At 44.7% G+C, this 24,871-nt stretch overlaps 2 protein-coding genes across 4 annotated transcripts in view; both read right to left on the reverse strand.

Annotated features, from left to right (window-relative positions):
- IQCK (IQ motif containing K) overlaps nt 1-24,871 on the reverse strand; it is a 959,718-nt gene that overhangs the window by 591,867 nt on the left and 342,980 nt on the right. The window lies entirely within an intron of this gene.
- SYT17 (synaptotagmin 17) overlaps nt 1-24,871 on the reverse strand; it is a 93,373-nt gene that overhangs the window by 1,748 nt on the left and 66,754 nt on the right. The gene's annotated exons all lie outside the window — the stretch shown is intronic.

Genomic DNA, 24,871 nt, shown 5'->3' on the forward strand with positions numbered 1-24,871 from the left:
CACAGCATCACCACACTGCATATAGAGCTCTGTAAGTGGATAGTTCTAGTGGAACAGTGAGCCTGTCAATGTAGTCCAGTTGAGCGATTAAACAAGGGTTTCTCAATCACGGAACTGTTGACATTATGGGCGGGATAATCCTTTGCTGTAACTGTCCTGTGCATTGTAGGATGTTTAGCAGCATCCCTGGTACCTACCTACTAGATGCTGATAGCAGCTCTCTTTACAGCTGTGACAACCCAAAATGTCTTCAGACATAGCCAAATGTCCCCTGGGGAGGCCAGTGCATCCCAAATGGGAACCACTAAGTTAAGCCATGGTCCATGGGGCCAAATATCCTGGGCTCGAATCCTGGCTCTGTCATTTGACCAAGCTCTGGGACTCTGAGGCAGGCGAAGTAACCTCTCTGAGCCTCAGTTTCTTTGTCAGTTAAGCAGGAATTTTAGTAGTGCTTCTCTCATAGGTCAATGTGCAATTTCTATGGAATATGTGTAAAGCTCTCAGCACACAGTGCCAAGCAAGTGGTAAGAGCTCAACAAATGTTACACTGCTATTTCGATCCTAAATTTCTGTCTGTTGACCTTTTATAAAAGAGACCTCATGTCTCCTCTGTTCCATTAAATGGTGGAAGTTTGCTGAGAGTAATGGCTATAGCAATTTCTTCCACCCCTTGTTGTGCTGCATGTCTCTTTGAAAGGCTTCTCTGTTAATCCCAGCTTAAGCTTAATTTGTGTCTTTCAAGCCTAATGAGATGGTTAACTTGATTTAGCTTCCCGGCCAAGTTCCGCCTAATTCTGTATCTGTGTGTGGGTAGTCCAGGCATGCCATCTCACTAATGGGAAAGCAGGCTACGCCTGTGTTATAAAGGAAGGGCTACAGAATGGGGAATATCACAGATTCACCCAGCGTGAGCCGAGCAAAGGCGGGCTAGATCCCAGGAGGGATGCCGAATATCATATAAACCAACTAAAATATGCATCCAAAAACAGAGCTTGAATGCTAACAAGCCTCTGTTCTCCCCTGTGGATTTCACACCACGAATTCCAAATGGTGAAAATGAGGGAGAAAAAGAAAAATGGAAAAATAAAAACAAAAACTCCATCCATCGTCCAAAAGCCAAAAAGACTTAGGGAAAACCAGGCTACGTGAAATACTATGTCATCTTCATCAAGAGGGATGGGTACCTGTCAGCTCTGTGGAGAAAAAATGGACCGTGTATACTTTTTGTACATTTGGTAACATGTTCAGTATGCATAGGTGGACCTCATTTACATGCAAATTACTTATAAAAAGAAATAATAGGAATGGAAGCTTTGCTTAATAAATGAAATTGCTAAGGAGCTCTCGGCCTTTGAAAAAAAAAATGAATAGATAACACTCAAGGCTTTTTGGAATGACACTCAGTGGCCAGTGTAAGGTTTGATCTCACCAAACGAGGACAAGTTACCAAAGTCCCCTTCCCTGCGAGCCTCAAATCTAAAATCAGATACTATCATGAGGCCACTTTAGGTCCCATTTGGTTTTCTTCTTTGGGGGCAAAATGTTCTATCTTCTTCTTCCTCTCCAAAGTTCAAGACAATGCAGAAATTTCCCTTGTAAATGGGTATGGGTTCTACTTCTTTGTGAAAGGGATTTAAGAGAGGAAATTCTGACTGGGCATGGTGGCTCCCATCTGTAATCCCAGCACTTTGGGAGGCTGAGGCAGGTGGATCGCTTGAGCCCAGGAGTCTGAGACTAGTCTGGGCAACATGGAGAAACCCCACCTTTACTAAAAAATACAAAAAAAATCAGCCAGATGTAGTGGTGCGTGCCTGTAGTCCCAGCTACTCAGGAGGCTGAGGTGGGAGGATCACCTGAACCTGGGGAAGTCAAGGCTGCAGTGATGGTGCCACTGCCTTGGATCTAGCCTGGGTAGCAAAGTGACCTTGCTTGTCTCAAAAAAAAAAAAAAAAAAAAAAGGGAAACTCAGTCTCAAGTCCTCTCATGTGCTGCTGGTGGAAAAGCAAGTTGGATCAAATTTTGGGGTGGTTCACAACATCTGTTCAAAATAAATACATCATAATTCATGACTCAGTATTTCACTTCTAGGAATTGATCCCATAGAATTTTCTGCACAACTGGACAAAAATATACATACAAGGATATTTTATATAGCAGGAGTAGGCAAACTAGAGCCTCCAAGTCAAATGTAGACTACTACCTGTTTTTGTAAATAAAGTTTTATTGGGACACAGTCAAACCCATTTGTTTACATAATGCTGCTTTTGTGCAAAAAGGGCAGAGTTGATGTCTTAGTCCATTCAGGCCGCTGTAACAAAATGCCATAAACTGGGTGGCTTATAAACAACAAAAACTTATTGCTCACAGTTCTGGAGGCTGGAAAGTTCAAGATCAAGACACTAGCAAATTCGGTGTCTGGTGAGAAGCTGCTTCCTCATAGGTGGTATCTTCTTACTGAATCCCCACATGGCGGAAGGGACAGACTAGTTCTCTGGGGCATCTTTTATAAGGGCACTAATCCCAATTATGAGGGCTCCAACCTTCATGACCTAATCATCTCCCAAAGGTCCCACCTCCTAATGTCATCATTTTGTGGGTTAGGATTTCAACATATAAATTTGGCAGGGTGGGGGACAACTATTCAGACTGACCACAGCAGCTGAATAATTTGGAGGCCATGTGGCCCTCAAAGCCTCACATATCTGCTATCTGTCCGGTTCATCCATGTTGTAGTGTTACTTTTTACAGCCAGCTAACATTCTGTTGTATGGATATGCCATGTTTTGCTTATCTATTCATCAGATGATGAATATTTGGGTTGTTTCCACCTTTTGACTATTATTATGGATAATGCTACTGTAAACATTTATGAACAAGTTTTTTTTTTCTTTTCTTTTTATTTTTGAGTGGGAATTTCACTCTTGTCACCCAGGCTGGGGTGCAGTGGCACGATCTTGGCTCACTGCAACCTCTGCCTCCTGGGTTCAAGTGATTCTCCTGCCTCAGACTCCCAAGTAGCTGGGATTACAGGCGCCCATCACCACACCCAGCTAATTTTTGTATTTTTTGGAAGAGATGGGGTTTTGCCACATTGACCAGCCTGGTCTCGAACTCCTGCCCTCAGGTGATCCGCCCACCTCAACCTTCCAAAATGCTGGGATTACAGGCATGAGTCACCATGGCTGGCCTATGTACCAAGTTTTTAAAGTCATACATTATGATCCATTTATATGAAATGTTCAGAATAGGCAGATCTTTAGAGACAGAAATTACCATTAGTGGTTATCAAGGATAGAGGAAAGAGGGAATGGGGAGTGATAGCTAATTGGCACAGAGCTCCTTTTGGGGGTGATAAAAATGTTCTGGAATTAGATAGTGGTGTTGGTTGCACAACCTTGAAAATATACTAAAAAGCACTGAATCATATACACCAAAAGGGTGAGTTTTAAGTTATGTGAATTTTATGTCAATTAAAAAAAAAAACTGCTCCTTATAGAAAAGTTTGCTGACCCCTGCACCAGGGCATTGTTTATAAGAAAGAAAAACTGGAAATGACAAGACTGTCCCTGAGGGAGTGTAGCTGGAGCTAGTGGTGCCCTGCCTACCCCTCAGCCCACCTTGGAGGCTGCTCATGTTTTCTGTGCATAGTGTCCTACCTCAAGCACCTGCAGCTTCCTGCCTGAGCCACGTCAGCTTGTCTATGCTAACTGTGATTTATGGTGAGGACCTTGGGCCACTCAACATTAGCTTGACCTCTGCAGGAGCTGGAGACTAGGCTCAGCTACCCAGATAGTCAGCCATGACTATATGACCGACCTTCTCTAACTATGCTGGAAACCAACGCTCGGGTGACCTTCTTTGGGTGGCAATACCCTGAGTCTGTTGTCACACATCCTTGCAAGGAGAATCAGGCACTGCTCATATAACTCCAGTTGAGGAGAACAACTGGAAGTTTGCACCTGTCTCTCTTGGACTCTTTCCTGTGACAAAGAGGACTCTTTCCCCTTTCTTAGTCTGCTGGGCTGCTATAACAAATTACCATAAACAGGGAGACTTATAAACAACAGGAATTGATTTCCTAATGGTTCCAGAAGCTAGGAAGTCCAAGATCAAGGTACCAGCAGATTCGGTGTCTAGTGAGGGCTTGCTCTCCTCCATAGGTGGTGCCTTCTCATGCAATAGAAGCAGCAAGGCAGTTCTCTTGAGTTTCTCTTATAAGGGCACCAACCACATTCATGAGGGCAGAGCCTTCATGGTCTAATCACCTCCGACATGGGGATTAGGATCCAACATAAGACTTTGGGGGGAACAACACATTCAGACCATAGCAGCAATCTTTCACTTTGCTGATTTTAATCTGTATGCTCTTTCTGTAATAAACTGTAACCATGAGAATGGTTGCAAGTTCTGTGGTGAATCACTGAACCTGAGGGTGATTTTGAAGACCCCCATACTGCAGATATCCACTCGTCAAACGTCCTTGATTCGTTTTCCTCCTTTTCCTGTCTCATTTGCCATTCCCTTATTCAAGCTTCCTGAGGTCACCTCCTAGTAGCCTACTTGAGATCAAGTCATTAAGTTTGTCTTTGGGAGTTACCTAGAATAAGACTGGAGGAAACAAATTAAGTAACTTCTGAAGTAATAATACCACGGAAATCCCTGTTGCCATTAAAAATGAGACAGACTTATCTATATGAAATGGAAAAATCTCCAAGACATATTGCTAGGAGACAAAAGCACATTACAAAATAGTATATGTAAGCACAATCTTTTTGTTAAAAAGAATGTCAATATATGTAAAGAAAACAATATCTGGATGTTCACCACACTGTTCAGAGTGGCTCTCTCTGGGAAGGGGGAAACAGAGGAAAATTTCCACTTTCTGTATCATATAAGTATGTACAGTTTGAACTTCTTACAGCAAGTACATATTAGTTTGGAAAGAAAACAAAGGAAAAATAAGTCACCATTGGAGAATCCACATCTAAGTCGCCAGAAGGGACGAAAACTAAAAGGAAGTCTAATATCCTACGCTCCTCATCCCAATTTGTAGAGTAACTTGGCTGGTGAATCACTTGGCCCTTGAAAGATGGGAGCGCTTGAGTGATTCAGCCTTTCTGATGGGAGGCAGTTTCTGCCATGGCCATCTGAGTTAATTAGCAGGCACTGGAACTTGCAAATCACTTGGTAAAGTTATGGCAATCTTAACAGTCTTAAAAAAAATTAAATGCAAATTATAATAAAGTGAAGCTGAAGATAACTCATGACTTCTATTAGAAAAGTTGCCTGGGAGAATATCACGATTGCCATCACTGTAAATTCTAAGAAGTGTGTTGGAGAAAATAGAGAATTAAAACTAGACATGTCAGGGGCCAGGTGCAGTGGCTCACACCTGTAATTCCAGCACTTTGGAAGGTCAAGGTGGGAGGATCGCTTGAACCCAAGAGTTTGAGACCAGCTTGGGCAACATAGCAAGACCCTGTTTCTACAGATTTCTTTTTTAAAGACTAAACATGTAGAATCCAGAAAGGGGCGTAGGGACAGTGGGTCAGATAACCCAGCCCTCTCCATGTTATAGGTAAGGAAACAAAGTCACATAGCTAATTGGTGATAAAATTTGCAGTATTTAATAACCTATGAATGAAACCAATTCCTTATAATCACATTCCTAAATTCGTTCTCTTTAGAAACATCCATAACTAAAAATTTTGTTGTAAAGTACTGCCACCAAATATTCCTACTGATGGTTATGGGGGACTCCTTTTAATGTAGTCACTAATGTATTTCTGGATATTGTAAGCCAAAAATACAATTCTAAGCCCCCTAACCATCTGAATGGACCTCTCCTCTTGGCCAAGGGCATTCCAAAGGTGACCTGAAAAGGTAGTTCAGGCTGTGATGGGAAGGGGAAGTCAGACATGCCACCATTAACATCAAGACAGATCTTAAGACTGATAGAACTAATTCTTTTTTTTTTCTTTTCTTTTTTTTATTTTTTGAGACAAGGTCTCACTCTGTTACCCAGGTGCGGCGGCATGATCTCAGGTCACTGCAACCTCTGCCTCCCAGGCTCAAGTGATCCTTCTACCTCAGCTTCCCAAGTAACTGGGACCACAGGTGCACACCACTATGCCTGGATTTTTTTTTTTTTTTTTTTTTTTTTTTTTTTTTTTTTTTTTTTTTTTTGTACTTTCGGTAGAGATGGGGTTTCACCATGTTGCTCAGGCTGGTCTCTAACTCCTGAGCTCAAGTGATCTTCCCGCCTTGGCCTCTCAAAGTGCGGGGATTACAGATGTGAGCCATTGTGCCCAACCAGAAAAGACTCTTTAAGTCTGATAAGAAACATTTACAATCTATTCTCTCTGAAGCCTGCTACCTAGAGGTTTTATCTGCATAATAAAATCTGAGTGTCTACAACCCTTTATTGTAATTTAGACATTGATTTCAGGTCTTTAGATAATAACCAATTGCCAGTCTTTGAATCCACCTAAGACCTGGAAGTCACCCCACACGCTCCCCAGTCCCTGCTTCCAGCTGTCCCATCTTTCTGGACTGAACCAACGTACCTCTTACATGTATTGATTGATGTCTTATGTCTCCCTAAAATGTACAAAACCAAGCTGTAGCCTGACCACCTTGGACACATGTTCTCAGGACCTCCTGAGGCTGTTTCATGCACAGGTCCTTAGCCTTGGCAAAATAAACTCCTAAACGGATTGCGACTTGTCTCAGATACTTTTTGGTTTACAAAACGTACACATTCTAAGTGTACCCTAGTCATCTGGAAGCAATTTCTCAACAACCTGTACAATCTGGAGTGTGGCAAAAAAAAAAAAAAAAAACCATCAAAACAGTCAGAATTGATGTCACAAGTCTATGCACAAAATCCATGAAGGGGGGCTTTCTCCAAGAACCTATTTAATGCTCATGGATTTAGACATAATTCATATTAACTCAGTCATCTGGTTTTCCCATCTGGAGTAACTTAATATAGTGGATTGTGAGTACCAGATAGACACAAGAACTCAAAAAACTACAATAGAATGAAACCATTTGGTGAAGGGGCAAATAACATTTTCCTCCTTCACAGGGCTGGGGGCTATGCTCAGAGTGATCATTTATTTTTATAATTATGATCATGAATCCATTAGAATGTTCTGCTGAATGGACCAAAGGAAGTATGGGAATTTTGGTATCATACACAGTTAAAAATGTTAAGCCTTGTTTAAAGCTTAAGGGGAAAGCGATCAGTTAGTGGAAACTACTCTCACAAACTGCTTTTAGTTCTCTCCCAATGATTATAGAGTGGCACCTTGCACAGTACCTTGCTCTAATGTTTTCTATCCGGATTTTGCTGAATCTTCAGCATCCTAAGGCTACCCTCTGGGGACAGGCAAGTACCCGGAAGTCCAGTTCCCTTCCTCAGACAGTGCACGGACACACCCTGCCTATTCCACTTTTAGGAATTTGAGACACAACTTACCTGGAAAGAGTTATCAACATATCTATTTCCACCGTACCACAGCAATTTAAGTTGGGGAAACACAACCAGGAAACAAAAGTGTGGTGGGAGGGACCCACCAGGGCTCAAAGGTCAGGCTTTGAAGGAGCCCAGGATAAAGATCAGTTTATTAAGCACCTACTGTGTGTTAGGGCCACGGCTAAGCACGTCAGTGGATTGACTCATTTAATCATCACATTAAGCCTCCAGAGCAGGGTTTCTCACCCTTGATACTGCTGACAATAATGTCCCCCCATAAGGGCCAGATCATTCTGTGTTGTGCGGTGCTGTCCTGAGCACTCTAAAATGTTTGGTAGCACCTATCATCTCACGCTAAATATCAGTAGCAATTCCTCCATCTCCCCTGTTTCTCTTTTTATTTTATTTTATTTTATTTTATTTTATTTTTGAGACAGAGTCTTGCTCTGTTGCTCAGGCTGGAGTGCAGTGGTGCGATCTTGGCTCACTGCAACCTCTGCCTCCTGGATTCAAGCGATTCTCCTGCCTCAGCCTCCTGAGTAGCTGGGACTACAGGTACGCACCACCATGCCTGGCTAATTTTTGTATTTTTCAGTAGAAACGGGGTTTCACCATGTTGGCCAGGCTGGTCTCGAATACCTGACCTCAGGTGATTCGCCTGCCTCAGCCTCCTGATGTGCTGGGGTTACAGGCATGAGCCACCATGCCTGGCCTCCTCTATCTCCCTTGTGACTGCCAAAAGTATCTCTAGACATTGCCAGATGTACCCTGGGGATACAACTGCCACCCTTCCCGCCCCCCACCTCCCACATTTGAGAAGTGCTTCAAGGCAGTTGCTTTCACTGGCTCATTTTACAGCTGAGGAGAGTGAGGTCTAGAGGGTGAAGGGAGATCACTCACTGTTCCAGTCAAAATCTAAGTAGCCTGAATGAGTCAGGGACAAGTTGAGGCTTTCACCTGTTGATATTTGCTGTAAAAACGAATTTGTTCTTTACCACAGGAGCTAAATTCTTTGGTCGCTAATTTAGTTTGCCAAGGCAGACGGTTCTGGAAGGGAAGCTGGATGACTTAGAATGTGGGTGTAATAAACACTGCAAATTAAAAGGAAAAAAAAAAAAAAACCATCTTTACCGATGGAAGCAGACTCCACAGTTTCTCATTTTGCATTTGGTTCACAAGGTAATGAAGGCCTCTCATCTGTGCCCTAGGCTCTCACTGCTCCCATATATGCAACTCTGAGTCTGACAGCACAGTGCAGGGACACCCCCAGATTATGGCTGGCACCCCAAACCCTCATCACTGTGCCCTGCGATCTACCTCTTTGATGCTAGGTTAAGATGTTCCCCTATTTCTGAAAGGAAAAAATGCACAAAGCCAGCAGGACCCACCCTGGGCTGTTTCATAGTCCTGCCTACTTCCTCATTGTCAAGGGGTACCCACAATTCATCATCAGGTTGTTCATGAGTTATCTTAACTGTTGGAGGAGACATAACGCAGTCTACACGGGCCTGTTTCTTCCCCTTTCCTTCTTCCTACAGGGCAGCTCTGACACACTGCAACACAGGTGGTCCTCATTCTCTTTTCAACTTTTGCAAAACCTCTTCTCACTAGAGCACTGCCTTTTTGTTTTTCTTCTTTCAGAAACCTAGAAGCTTTTTCAGGTTTTCTTTTTTTTTTTTTTTTTGAGACGGAGTCTCGCTCTGTCGCCCAGGCTGGAGTGCAGTGGCGCAATCTCGGCTCACTGCAAGCTCCGCCTCCTGGGTTTCGTCATTCTCCTGCCTCAGCCTCCCGAGTAGCTGGGACTACAGGCGCCCACCACCTCGCCCGGCTAGTTTTTTGTACTTTTTTAGTAGAGACGGGGTTTCACCGTGTTAGCCAGGATGGTCTCGATCTCCTGACCTCGTTATCCGCCCGTTTCGGCCTCCCAAAGTGCTGGGATTACAGGCTTGAGCCACCGTGCCCGGCCTTTTTTTTTTAAACAAGGTACATCATATCCCTTCCCCGGGCCTCAGTTTCCCCCTTTATACAATGGGCAGGCGGGTATACATAGATTTTGAGTTCTTTTTTAGCTATGACATTTCATGAGTTCTAAGAAGTTTCATCCATGACTGAAGGGTGATGTTTTTCAAGCTTTTCTGGCTCACTTCATGATTCACAGCAGCTGCTGGGACAGAATTTTTTTTTCATGTTTTTCCTTCCAACAGTCATAATGACGATTCAGTTAACTTTATCATAATAATAAAAAAATCAGTAATGGCAAATCCTGAGGTCTGTGTACTAGGAACTGAGAAAAGCACTTTATATATGTTATTGCTTTTCTTTTTTAAACTTAAATCCATATCACAGCCCTATTTTTATTGCCATTTTGCAGATGGGGAATTTGAGGCTCGGAGAAGTTAAGAGGTTGAGTGTCCAAAACCACCCAGCCAGCATGAGGCACAGTAGAAATCGAAACTCAAAGTTCAGCATAATTTCTTCCTTTATCTCAAAAAGAAGAGGCCGAACACAGTGGCTTATGCCTGTAATCCCAGCACTTTGAGAGGTCAACATGGGAGGATCGCTTGAGCCCAGGAATTCAAGACCAGCCTGGGCAACACAGTGAGACTCTTTCTCTATAAAAAAATTTAAAACGTAGCTAGCTGGGCATGTTGGTGCACGCCTGTGGTCCCAGCTACTTGGGAGGCTGAGGCGGGAGGACTGCTTGAGCCCGGGAGGTGGAGGTTGCAATGAGGCATGATCACACCACTGCACTCCAGCCTGGTTGAAAGAGTAAGACCCTGCCTCAAATAATAATAATAATAATAATAATAATAGTCTCACCCATTTCCTACTTCCCTTGACCCTCCCATGTGACAAGGGCCAGATTGGGTAATAGAGATCCATGGTATGTGCGTGTGTGTTTGAAGAGGGGTTAAAACCTCAACCAGCATATAAGGGAAAAGGCCAACAGTCAGAATGGCCCTGGAAAGTCCCATAAAAATCCTCATAAAGACCCCACGTTGGGGCCCTTCTCGCCATCTCTCTAGGGTCCAGCATGGTCAGGATTGGCTCCGACTTTTGAATGAGCCTGTTCGGTCAAGCAGCAGATAAGGAAGGAAGATGTCCTATGTTAAAGATACTTAGTATGAAAAATACAATGATAGTACCCAACAGATAGTTCTGTAGTGCTTATCACAGACCAGCCCTGTCCTGTGGATTTCAATACACAAATTTAATCCGCACCACAAATCTATGAGGTTTGTACTATTATTACCACTATTTTATTATTGCCTTGAGCCTAGAGGGCACACACTGACAGCGTGGTGCATCATCCTGAGGACGGACCTAGACCAGTCCTGAGCAGACCCTGGAAATAGGCTTGGGCTGTTTGGGTGGGAAATTCTGGGATCCCAGTATTTGCAAATGATCTAGAAAGGAAGATGTGGGCTCCTTGATGCCTGGACTCCTCACTCCGTGAATTTCTTTTCTCCTCCCATTTACAGCATGAGGCCCAAGGTAGAAGCCCTCTTTGACCTGGTCCGCAGGCAATATCGGCTTAGAACAAATTATTTAATTTTTATCTTAAGAGAGTGCAGTGGCGTGGCATGATTATAGCTCACTGCAGCCTCAACCTCCTGGGCTCAAATGATCCTCCTGGCTCAGGTTCCTGAGTAGCTGGAACTACAGGGGCACCTCACCACGCCCTGCTAATAAAATTTTTTTTTTTTAGACATGGGGTCTCGCTATGTTGTCCAGGCTGATCATGGGCTCCTGGCTTCAAGCAATCTTACTCTCCTCAGCCTTCCAAAGTGTTGGATTACAGGTGTGAGCCACTGTGCCCGGCCTGAATTTTTTAACGCCGTTGTGTTCAACAGGGGCCAATTTTGCTGCACAATCTGGAGGCGTTTTTTATTGTCATGTCTTGGAGGGAGGGGTGCTGCTGGCCTCTAGCGGGTAGATCTCAGGGGTGCTGCTCACCGTTCTACAAAGCACAGGACAGGCCCTACAGTGAATAGCAATCCGGCCCCAAATATCAATAGAAGTGTGGAGGTAGAAAACCTCTGCCTTAAGGGAAAAGCAGCAATGATGAGAGTTCCCTTCATTAAAACCGAAGCCTCCCCTCTCCCAACCAAAGGAAAGCCGTGGAGACTCAAAAGACTATGGCAGATCCACGGGGTTAAGGAGCTGGAAGGCTCAGGAGCGGATGGGAGGAAAGTCACCTTCACTGAGCTAGACAGAGCTTGGGAGCTCAGCATAGAAAAAAATTTAGAGCAAATTTAAGGGGAGAGAAACGGGGGAGTGGAGGAGAAACCTCTGAGAAATGTTGCTTTGGCTTATGAATTAGATCTCTTTCTCCTTCCTCAAGAGCTGAAAGTCAAAGGTTGAAATTTCTTTTAAAATTCCTTTGGGGCTGTGGGACCCCTTTCTTTATGGCTCAATGTGGAGACCGAGCCACGTGGAGCCTGCGCTGAAGATGACATATGGGTTGAAGAATCACTTTCAGATTAACGTGTGAATCGCACCGACTAGAAGGAAGCACTTAAAGGTGTCACTATAAAGCAATGTGCTTGTTTTGACATGAACAACCAAAATATATACATCTGACTAGGGGGTCCTCTCTACATTTGTTTCAGAGATGCTGGCATTGCTTGGGGGGAAATGTACACTGCAAACTGTCTACAGAACTAGTTACAATATTTCATCTGTGTCATGAAATGTACACTGCAAACTATCTGCAAGCTAGTTACAATGTTTCATCTATGTCATGAGCTTTGGGGATGAGGTAAGGCTTGCAGAGAAGGTCTGGAATCAAATTCACCATGAGCACCCGAGCAAGTGTGGTGATGTCATTAGAATGTTATGTTGTTATCTTCCAATTTCATTTTTGTCTTTCGGGGATGATAAATCAGACCTTCCCCCCTCAGGGCCCAGCTTTACCCCCCAAGAGATTCTGTCGATTGGTTTGGGGGGCCTGAGTGGCAGCGATTTTCAAATGCTCCCCAAGTGGATCTCATGTGCAGTCAGGTTAGATGCAGAATGAAAATATGAGTTGACCGGTGGCTTAGCTGGGTTGAAGAAAGGAGCCTGATCCTACTATTTCCTCTTCTTGATTTAAAACTCTCTGATCATAACTGTGCAGGTTTTGTCCCTGCAAGGTGAAGCCTGTCCAGCAGGCTCACTGAGGGAGTTGCAGAGGATGGTGCCTACGGTGGGCAGGCATTTCCCAGAAAGAAGAGGGGAGCAAGAAGACTTGAGCAACTTAGTCCCATCCCACCGAGACTGGGACCTCTAGATGCACACTCATTATGTTCTCAATTATGTAAGTCACTTCTTCCCTGGGAAGAACAAATAAAGAACTGAAAGAGGGCTGGGCGTGGGGGTTCACCCTTGTAATCCCACCACTTTGGGAGGCCAAGGCAGGTGGATCACCTGAGGTCAGGAGTTCAAGACCAGCCTGGCCAACATGGTGAAACCCCATCTCTACTAAAAATACAAAAATTAGCCAGGCATGGTGGTGGGTGCCTGTCATCCTAGTTACTTGGGAGGCTGAGACAGGAGGATCTCTTGAACCCAGGAGGCGGACGTTGCAGTGAGCCAAGATCACGCCACTGTACTCCAGCCTGGGCAACAAGAGTGAAACTCTGTCTCAAGAAGAAAAAAAAAAAAAAAAAAGGGAATCCAGAGGTGTTACTCTAGGGCTGGGGTAGACACACTTTTTCTCTTCCTTTTCTTTTCTTAAGAAGCAGGGTCCAGACTGGATTAAGAAAATGTGGCACATATACACCATGGAATACTATGCAGCCATAAAAAAGGATGAGTTCGTGTCCTTTGTAGGGACATGGATGCAGCTGGAAACCATCATTCTCAGCAAACTATCACAAGAACAGAAAACCAAACACCGCATGTTCTCACTCATATGTGGGAATTGAACAATGAGATCACTTGGACACAGGAAGCGGAACATCACACACCGGGTCCTATTGTGGGGTGGGGGGAGGGGGGAGGGGGGAGGGATAGGATTACAAGATATACCTAATGTAAATGACGAGTTAATGGGTGCAGCACACCAACATGGCACATGTATACATATGTAACAAACTTGCACATTGTGCACATGTACCCTAGAACATAAAGTATAATATAAATAAATAAATAAACAAATAAATAAATAGAATCAGGGTCTTGCTCCATTGCCCAGGCTGGAGTGCAGTGACATGATCATAGCTCACTGCAAATCTCCAACTCCCAGGCGCAATCTAGAGGTCCCAGTCTCTGTGGGATGGGACTAAGTTGTTAAAGTTCTTCTTGCTCTCCTCTTCTTTCTGGGACCTGCCTGCCTCAGCCTCCCAAGGAGTTGGGACTACAGGCACATACAACCACACCTGGCTAATTAAAAACTATTTAAAAAAAAATTTTTTTTTTGGTAGATTCAGGATCTCACTTTGTTTCCAGGCTTATCTTGAACTCCTGAGCTCATGCTATCTTCCCACCTCGGCCTCCTAAAGTCTTGGGATTACAAGCATTAGCCACCACACCAGGCCAACATACCTTTTCTATAAAGGATCAGACAGTAAATATTGTAGGTTTTGAGGGCCACCTATGGCCTCTATTGGAAGCATTCAACTTTGCTACACTAGCAGAAAGCAGCCACAAACAGTATGTTGATTAATGCACATGGCTGCATTCCAATAAAACTTTATTTACAAAATCAGGAAGTGGGCTGTAGTTTGCTGACCTCTGGTCTGTCTAAAGCAGTGGTTCCCGAAGTGTGGTCTCCACACCAGCAGTAGCAGCATCACCTGGAAACCTGTTAGAAATGCGAATTCTCAAGCCCACTCTGCTATACCAAATCAGAAACTCTCGGGCAGAGTCTCAGCAGTCTGTTCTAACAAATCTCTGAATGACTGTGATGCACGCTGGAGTTTAAAGCAGGACTACACATAACCATCTAGGGAGCTCTTTAGACTATAGTGGTGGGGGAGGGGATCTTCCTGGACAGTTGACACAGTCTCTGGAGGTGGCACCCAAACATCCATCCCAGCTTTTTAAAATTTTCCAAGTGACCCTAATGTGTAGCCAGGTTTGAGATTCACTGGATTAGGGTAAGTGCCTCATGGAAATATTAAGTTTGCAAGAATCCTCTTCAAAACACCCAAAGAATCAACCTCATTTCTTTAGCATGATGCTTCATTTCTAATTTTTTAAAGGTGCTGCTGAGCTTAATATAGATGAACCATTCCGCTTTCCATGACCTCAAGTTATTTTAAAAAATAATAATAATACATGTCTCAGCCAGACACGGTGGGTTTTTTTGTTTTGTTTTGTTTTGAGACAGTCTTGCTCCGTCACCCAGGCTGGAGTGCAGTGGCACGATCTCAGCTCGCTGCAACTTCCACCTCCTGGGTTCAAGTGAGCACATCCAGCTAATTTTTGTATTTTTAGTAGAGACGGGGTTTTGCCATGTTAGCCAGGCTGCTCTCAAACTCCTGACCTCAAATGAGCCACCTGCCTTGGCCTCCCAAAGTGCTGGGATTACAGGTGTGAGCCACTGCACTCAGCTCAAACGTGTTTTGAATAGCAGTAACATCCCTTAAAGAGCAGTAGGCCACATGTAGAGGCCCTGTGGCCCTGTGTATGCGCAATCCCATTCCTCCCTCACAGCAGCCTAGGAACAAGCTTGTGAGATGCTCCCATTTTCCAGATAAATTGACGGAGGCTCAGGGTGTAAGTACAATGAGCAGAATTGTCCAAAAGAGGCTCTGGGAGCTTAGGTGAAACATCTGGACCACGAACCGTCTGGGACCAGCTTTCCTCCCACCCTGGGGGCTTCCTCCCCTGGGAAGAGGAAGCTGTCATTTCCCATGGGCCCTAAGGTCTCTGGTCACCGGCGCTAACCCACCTGCCCCCACTGACAAGGCTGCCTGCTCACACTTGCGCTATAAAATGGCGGGATGGTGGGCACAAAGTCCTGGCCCCAGAACTCAAACGCGCACCACAGACCGGCAGCAGCTCTCCAAAGGATGGTGGTTACGGAGAGGGAATTCAAGCTTCTTCCTTTCTTGCCAGTGCCTGTCCTATAGGCCTTTTCCTTACTCCCCAGCAGAGTCTATTCCTTAACCTACACTGTGGGCCAATGTGGCATGTGTCTGGAATCCTCGCGCAAGACAAGGTGTCAAGTCCCAGTGACAGGAGGAGGCCCACCTGGGACCCAGCCTGTGGTCCAGTGGTAGAACAGGATTTGAATTCGGGTCCTGATGACCTTTTCTGAGTAAGTTCCAATTCCTAACCTCAGCTCTTGGCAAATGCGGCATCCCAAATTATGCTCTGAAAGAAATGCCACTTGCTTTGATGGGCAGATTCTAGCATGTTTTAAAAATCACCCTGTTACTAGAATGGATAGGTAAGTTGTGGTATAGCAACACTCTGAAATACTATTATCCCCAAAATGTGAATAGAAAAATGACAACTACACACAATGACACAAATTTCACAAAGATAATGCTGAATGAAAGGAGGGGTGTGATCCCATTTACATAAAGGTCAAAAAGAGGCAAAATGAATGTATGGCAGGAAAGGTCAGGATGGTGGCTGCCCTGGGGGAGGGGGAAGTAACTGCCATGGGCTGTGAGGGAATTTCTGAGAATGTTTCTGGTTCTTAATCTGAGTAGCTGTCACACGGGAGTGTTCATTTTGTATAAATTCATGAATTGGGAGCACCTTTCTGTATGTGTGTTGGACTTCAACAAAAAGTCACCTTAAAAAAAACTAATGGGGCCAGGCACGCTGGCTCACGCCTATAATTCCAGCACTGTGGGAGGCTGAGGCAAGAGGATCACTTGAGCCCAGGAATTCAGGACCAGCCCTGGGAAAATAGCAAGACCTTTACAAAAAAGAATTAAAAATTAGCTGGATGTAGTGGCATGCCCGTGGAATCCCAGCTATTTGGGAAGGATCGCTTGAGTCTGGGAGGTTGAGGCTGTAGTGAGCACACACACACACACACACACACACACACACCATGTTTCAGACATCTTTTTGAAATTACCTTGAGAGCCTGCCCCACATTGAAATGGGATTAACATCAGTAACTGACTTTGAAATGCATGATAAAAATATGAGTTGAGAGAGAGAGTTGGATAGATGTGTGATGAAGCAAACAGCGAAATGTTCACTGCACTCCAACCTGGGCAATGGAGCAAACCCTGCTTCTTAAGGAAAGAAAAGAAAAAAAAGAAAAGAAAAGAAGAAAGAGAAAAAGTGTGTCTACCTTGGCCCTAGACTAACACTTCTGGACTCTCTTTCAATTCTTTTTTTCTTCTTCTTCTTGAGATGGAGTTTCCCTCTTGTTGCCCGGGCTGGAGAACAATGGCGCGACCTCGGCTCACTGCAACCTCCACCTCCCGGGTTCAAGAGATTCTCCTGTCTCCAGCCTGGGCAATAGAGTGAGACCCTGTCTCCAAACACACACACACACACACACACACAGATGCACGCGCACGCACGCACACACACACACAGACACACACACACACACAGATGCACGTGCACGCGCGCACACACACACACACACACAGACACACATACACACACACACACACAACCATGTTTGAGACATCTTTTTGAAATTACCTCGAGAGCCTGCCCCACATTGAAATGGGAGTAACATCAGCAACTGACTTTGAAATGCTTGATAAAAATATGAGTTGAGAGAGAGAGTTGGATAGATGTGTGATGAAGCAAACAGCAAAATGTTCATTACAGAATCTGATGGGTAGGAATATCGGTGTTCATGGGACAATTCTTTCAATATGTTAAAAAAAATTTTTTCTTTCTTTTTTTTTTTTTTTTTTTTTTTTTTTTGAGACAGAGTCTCGCTCTGTTACCCAGGCTGGAGTGCAATGGCGCGATCTCGGCTCCTTGCAAGCTCTGCCTCCCAGGTTCACGCCATTCTCCTGCCTCAGCCTCCCGAGTAACTGGGAGAACAGGCGCCCGATCCCGCACCCGGCTAATTTTTCATATTTTTAGTAGAGACAGCGTTTCACCGTGGTCTCGATCTCCTGACCTCGTGATCTATCTGCCTCGGCCTCCCAAAGTGCTGGGACTACAGGCGTGAGCCACCGCTCCCAGTCCTAAAAACATTTTTTAATAAAATGTTAAACCAAAGCCTTTAAAATAAAAGCAACCAGACACACAAACAACTCAGTCGTCCTACTTTTATTGCCTCTACTTGCTTCTTTATGCCATGGAAATGTTCATTTCCAGGTGAGGGTACCCAAAGATTGATACCATGAGCTGGGTGACTACTAAGTTCGCAGGCTGGTATGAGGCTGTTGGATCCTAGAGCAAGAAGAGGACTTGGTGAATCTGCTGGGGACAAGGGAGTGAGCAAGACAAGACGACCTGGATGAAAGTATGGAGCCCCCAGTGACTCCAGGTTATCCCAATGACTCCAATAACAGACCATGCATGGCCAGAAATACCAACCAGGGCCTGAACCAAAGAGTCTGGAACCTTCATATTTTGTCCACCCAAAACACCAAACAAAGGTTCAATGGTCCTTTGTACCAATGGGCACACTGGACCCTGCTCAGAGCCCTCTCCTGCCTTTAATGCCTTCCACCTTCTATGTGAAAAGCACTTGGAAAGATGTTCCACACCAATAGTCATCAGAAAATGCAAATGAAAACCACAACCACTTGTTTCATTTTAAAAAAATATCCCCATGGTCTTATTAAAGTCTTACTTACACAGAATAAAATCCATCCATTTCCAAGTATCTAATTTGAAGAATTTTAATCACTGCCTGTGATTGTGTAAGTACCACCAGAGATAACCAAGATATAGCTCTTTCCCCAAAGAAAGTTCCTTCCTCTTGTCCCTTTCCACTCCATCCCCTCCCTGGCTCGAGTTGGCTGGACACAAGTAGTAGTACCTTGTCTGCTGCTTTCTTTCACCATAGTTTATTTGTTTATTTATTTATTTATTTTTGAGATGGAGTCTCGCTCCGTCACCCAGGCTGGAGTGCAGTGGCAGGGTCTCAGCTCACTGCAAGCTCCGCCTCGCAGGTTCACTCCATTCTCTTGCCTCAGCCTCCCGAATAGCTGGGACTACAGGCGCCCGCCACCATGCCCAGCTAATTTTTTGTATTTTTAATAGAGACGGGATTTCGCCATGTTAGCCAGGCTGGTCTCAAACTCCTGACCTCAAGTAATCCATCCACCTCAGCCTCCCAAAGTGTGGGAATTACAGGCGTGAGCCACCATGCCCAGCCCAGTAGTATTCTAATGTATGAATGTCTCACAATTTGTTTATCCATTCATCAGTTGATGGACATTTGGATTATTTCCACTTTTTTGGTGATTACAAATAATGCTTCTGGGAACATCTGTATACATGGCTTTTTTGGTAGACATATGTTTTTATTTCTCTTGGGTAAATACCTAGGAGAATAATTCATGGGTTGGATAGTAAATATATATTTACCCTTATAAGCCACGTTCATAACTGTTTTCAAAGTGGCTGTAGCAGCTTGCATTCCACCAAAAATGCATGAGGGTTCCGGTTGCTTCATATTCTCACCAACGCTTCTTGTTTTCCATCTTTTAAACTTAACTGTACTAGTGGGTGTGCAGTGGTAATGTATTGTGGTTTTAATTTGCTGTTGACTGATGAAGAGCAGCAGCTTTTCGTGCACTTCTTTGCCATCCATGTATTCTCTTTTTGTGCAGTGTGTCTTTTCAAACCTTTTGCCCATTTTTATTGGGGTGTGGACTGTCTTACTGAGTTACAAGAGCTCTTTATACATTCTGGATATGGGCTTTTTGTTGGATATATGCTTTGCCAAAAATTTCTCTCAGGGTGTGGCTTGGCTTTTTATTTTCTTGACTATGTCTTTTGAAGAACAAAGGTTTTCAATCTTGATGAAGTCCGTTTATCACTTTTTCACTCATTGCAAAAATAATGATAATCCACACACTGGATTTTGGAAGGCAGTGACCAATATAGAACTGCTTTGCCTATGCCAACTGTAAAATAAAGACTACAGTCAAATCTGAGATTATTACATAATTAAAAATAAAGATGCTTTTTAAAGGTAAAGAGGGATGATAAAAAATGTCGCCTCGTGGTTGTTCAGAACTTAACAGTTTTCAAAGCTTGCTTATGTCATTCTTACAAGAATCTTTTGAGGGGCAAGGGGTCGGGAGCTCCCTGAGCTAAAACATTTGCCCAAGTCATCTGTTTCAACTGGATGCTTCAAGAAGACACAACAAAGTAAAAATTGTGCCACTGGCTGGGCGCAGTGGCTCATGCCTGTAATCCCAGCAGCACTTCGGGAGGCCCGGGCAGGAGGTTTGCTTGGGGCAAGGGTGTGCCATTAAAAAAAAAAAAAAAATTGCAAATCTGACACTATCTATCAAAATTGACCAACATACATGCTTTGACCCAGCCATCCCGCTGCTAGGATTTAGGTCACAGTACATTCGAACACATCAGCAGAGATATATGTGAGGATGCTCACTCTAACATAATGTTTCTAAGCACAGAAAAAATGATTAACCTCAATGTTGACCAACAGGAGACCCACCAAATAGATTACTCTTCAACTAATCGATTGTATGGGATATCCTGCGGCCGTAATAATGAAAGGGTTTTATACTTCTCCACCTCAATCACTTGATCTCTTTGCTGTTTCTCCTGCCAGCGCCTTTGTGCTGCTGTTCCCTCTGGCTGGAATGCTCTTCCCACAAACATCCACATGGCCTATCTCTGATATCCTGAAAGGCTAGGATCAAAGGTCAACTTCCCCCTGGCCACCCTTTAATAACTGTCACCCTCACCCCATCCATCACGACCCCCTTTCTCTGCTCCCATTTTCTCATTTGGATTTAACATCACCTCTCAACTGCAAAATTCAGTTATTTGTTTTGTTTATTGCCTGTCTTCCCACATTAAAGCATTAGCCTGCTGAACCCAGGATTTTTGTCTAATTTGCTCACTGTCATAGCCGCAGTGCCTGGCTCATAAGAGGGACTCATGCATATTTGTTAAATGAATAAATAGATGCTAATTTGGAAAACTGTCTAAGATGTATGAAGTGAGAAGAGCAAGTGGCACAAAAGCATATATATTTTGGATGCTAACAAAAGAGAGTAGTGATATAGACATACACATACACAGATATGCACATATACATGCACACACACGTATACATACCACGCACACACATATGTATACATATATACACACATTAGTGCATACATTCCTGGAAAGAGCCTAGATGTTAAAAGTTGTTAGCTCTAAGTAGGGGAAACTAGGGACTTTTACTTTTTGTTTAATTCTTCCCCATTTATGGTTGCACCATAAACGTGTGTAGTTTCTAGATATTTGAATAATATATAAGTGATATTCAATTTTACATATTCATATGCAAATATTAATTGGTATCAATTTATTAATATTCATTATTAATATATTGATGGCTAATAATATTTATAGAAATAGTACATACAATATATACATATAAAATATATGAGTTATAGGACAGATACAGTGGCTCATGCCTGCAATCCATGCACTTTGGGAGGCCAAGGCGGGTGGATCACCTGAGGTCAGGAGTTCAAGACCAGCCTGGCCAACATGGTGAAACCTCATCTCTACTAAAAATACAAAAATTAGCTGGGCTTGGTGGTGGGTGCCTGTAATCCCAGATACTTGGAAGGCTGAGGCAGGAGAATCTCTTGAACCCGGGAGGTGGAGGTTGCAGTGAGCCGAGATCACACCACTGTACTCCAGCCTGGGTGACAGAGTGAGACTCTGTCTCAAAATAAATAAATAAATAAATAATATATGAATTATATCTAAATAATAGTATGCATATCTATATATACACATATACATGAGGTATGGAAAAATTATATCTTTTATAATAGCAATACTAAATATAAGGAGTAGCATCAGTACTACTCCTTCCCATGTAACCCCTTCACGTCACCACATTGACGTGACATGTTCTGCTCATCTTCCCAAGAGGCCTCCTCGCACCGTCTCAAGCTGGGCTGAGCTGCAGTCCATCTGCCCAGCCCCTGCCACCTGGGAGACGGGGCTTGTTTGCAGAGCAAGGTATTTCTGTTTGCCTAAGCTTTTATGGGTGGAGACAGGGAAGCCATTTGAAAAATCTGCACAGATGGCCGGGCGCGGTGGCTCAAGCCTGTAATCCCAGCACTTTGGGAGGCCGAGACGGGCGGATCACAAGGTCAGGAGATCGAGACCATCCTGGCTAACACGGCAAAACCCCGTCTCTACTAAAAACACAAAAAATTAGCCGGGCGAGGTGGCGGCGCCTGTGGTCCCAGCTACTCGGGAGGCTGAGGCAGGAGAATGGCGTGAACCCGGGAGGCGGAGCTTGCAGTGAGCTGAGATCTGGCCACTGCACTCCAGCCTGGGCGACAGAGCGAGACTCCGTCTCAAAAAAAAAAAAAAAAAAAAAAAAAAAAATCTGCACAGATCAGCGTGGACTCACTCAGCATGCTCTGGCTCTGAGTTCTTCACACTCAGGCAGTTAAAAAGAAGCCACTGGGAATGATGAGAGGTTAAAATGTCATAAGGAGAGTAAACAAGCCTCAAACAGGTGCAGAACAGGCACTGACTGGCTCTGAGCCCACGCAACCTGCCCTTCTCAGCGCCTGGTGGAGATCACCACCCAACCCCGAAAACCTCAGAGGACGCACAGAATCCCATCATTCTAGCTCAGGGGTTCTTAACTTTGGTACCGTAGGTATTCGGGGCTGGATGATTTTCTGTTGTGAGGGTCTGTGTGTGCACTGTGGGATATCTAGCAGTATCCCTGGCCACTACCGACAAGAGGCCAGGAGCGTCCCTGAGCTGTGACAATAAAAATGCCTCCAGACATTGCCAAATGTCCTCTGAGGGGACAATGTCACCCCAGGTTGAGAACCACTGGTTTAACTGCTTTCATAAGTCAGCAGGTGAGCCGGGCTCTCCAGCCAAAAGGTTTTCCAGGCTCTTGCCAGCCTGGAATTTAGTGGCGTGAGATTCCCCCACTGTTGACCCTGACCGTAAACTCAGAGGCCACAAGTGCTCCGGGAGGTTGTGGAGCAAGCATGTTCAGGGCATGGACTGGCTCTTCTATTTGCCTGCTTGGGTGTCTGAGCAGAGATGGCTGTGTGATCAGCAAAGCCTGTTCACTGCTCTCCCTCAACATGTAGCTGGACTACATTTCCCAGCCTCTCCTGCAGAGTTCCGGTTAATAGAATATGAGTGGAATTGGAAGTGGAAGTGATGTACATTACTTCTAGGCTTGGCCCATGAAAACTTTCCATGCAGTCCTCAACTCTCTCTCCTCCCCAACCACCAGCTAGAGATGAAACCCCCCAGGGCCAGAGAAGATGGCAGAGCCATGAGATGGAAGGCGCCTGGGCCACTGAATCACCACATGGAAGGTCACTCAGGACAGGATCCTCGAAGGACCTTGTGCAAGAAAGAAATAAGATTCTGGTCCGGGCTGGGTGGCTCATGCCTATATTCCCAGCACTTTGGGAGGCTGAGAGGGGAAAATTGCCTGAGGCCAGGAGTTCAAGACCAGCTTGGGCAAAATAGTGAGATCCCCATCTCTACGAAAAATTTTTAAAAATGGCAGGCACGGTGGCACACACCTGTAGTCCCAGCTACTCAGGAGACGGAGGCGGGAAGATCACTTGAGCCCAGGAGTTCAAGGCTGCAGTGAGCTAAGATCATGCCACTGCATTCCAGCCTGGGGGACAGAGCAAGACCCTGTCTCAAAAAATAATAATAATAAAGAAAAGAAAAGAAATAAACTTCCGTGGTGTCAAACCACAAGACCTTGGCAGCTTATCTGTTACAGCAGCTAGCCATACCTTAACTGATACAGTGACTTCTAGCTTTGTAGTGAGTCATATGAGATCTCTGAGCTTCAGTTTCCTTCCCTGTAAAATGGGATAACACCAGTACCTACCTCGTTTGGTTGTTGTGAGATCAATTGAGACAGTGCTTATAAAGACTTGAGACAGCACTTGGAGGATTATAAGACTTTAATAAATGTTGGCTATTTTTATTATAAGAGCTACCACTAAATTCCTGCCCCTTGTCCAAGTTAGGAGCTCTTCCCATGATGTCTTTTGTGCCTTCTTTTCCAAACCACACTTAATAACTTGGAAAAGTATGACTTGCCCTAATCCTCAAGTGCCTTAGAAACTTATTGAGTCTTAGAGGCACTTCTTGTAATGAGGCTAGGGCCCTTATTTTATCACGAGGTTGTCCAGGCATATCTTTCTGTCTTTTTTTTTTTTTTTTGAGATGGAGTTTTTTCGCTCTTGTTGCCCAGGCTGGAGTGCAATGGTGCGATCTCGGCTCACCGCAACCTCCGCCTCTCAGGTTCAAGTGATTCTCCTGCCTCAGATTCCTAAGAAGATGGGATTACAGGCATGCGCACCATACCCGGCTAATTTTGTATTTTTAGTAGAGACGGGATTTCTCCATGTTGGTCAGGCTGGTCAGTTGGTCGGCTGGTCTCGGACTCCCGACCTCAGGTGATCCGCCTGCCTTGGACTCCCAGAGTGCTGAGATTACAGGTGTCAGCCACCATGCCCAGCCAGACCAGGCATATCTTAAGTGTCCTGGCTTCTCCTTACCAGAGAGGCCACCAAGAGGGCAAGGGTGACCTTGCACAAGGATGGAAGAGGAACCCACCTAGAAATCATCCAAAGGCTGCCTCCCCTTTGCTTCTCCAGCCCCCACACAATTAAGCAGAATAAGATCCCAAAGCAGACATCTAAGGAGAACTTTGGCGGCCACATTGGCAGATACTCTCCCTGGTTCTTGGACCAGTTCTGTCACTCAAGATCCTCAAGTAGTGAACAACAGGTCCCAAAGAGCCTCCTGTGGCCAGTGAGGGCATCTGCTCATGAAGACAGAAGGGAAGATCTTTTGCCCACTGCCCGCCCTACTGACTCTTCACCCACCTGTTTGCTTTGTTTTGCTTGGTGAATAATGCCCTTGCCTACAGCTGTTTCTAAAAATAATTTCCATGATAAGCCAACTATATTCCGTCCTGCTTTAATGCAGGGCACAGGGGGAGGCAGAAACCCAGGGAAGCAGTTTTCATGTCGACTCACAAATAGGAAGAGAGAGAAAATTACACCCACTGAGCATCTGCTGTGTGCTAAGTCCTTGCATGCATGTCATCTCACCCAGTCCTTCATGGTGCCAGGAGCCACATGTCTTCTTCAGTTCTGTTTCCTTCATGCCTATCAGCCTTAGGCACACTGTGGATGCTCAATAAACACTTATATCTAAGGCTGGGTGTGGTGGCTCACATCTGTAATCCTAGCACTTTGGGAGGCCGAGACAGGGAGATTGCTTGAGCCCAGGAGT

Source organism: Macaca thibetana, chromosome 20 (assembly GCF_024542745.1).
Source record: "Macaca thibetana thibetana isolate TM-01 chromosome 20, ASM2454274v1, whole genome shotgun sequence".
Classification (NCBI taxonomy): domain Eukaryota; kingdom Metazoa; phylum Chordata; class Mammalia; order Primates; family Cercopithecidae; genus Macaca; species Macaca thibetana.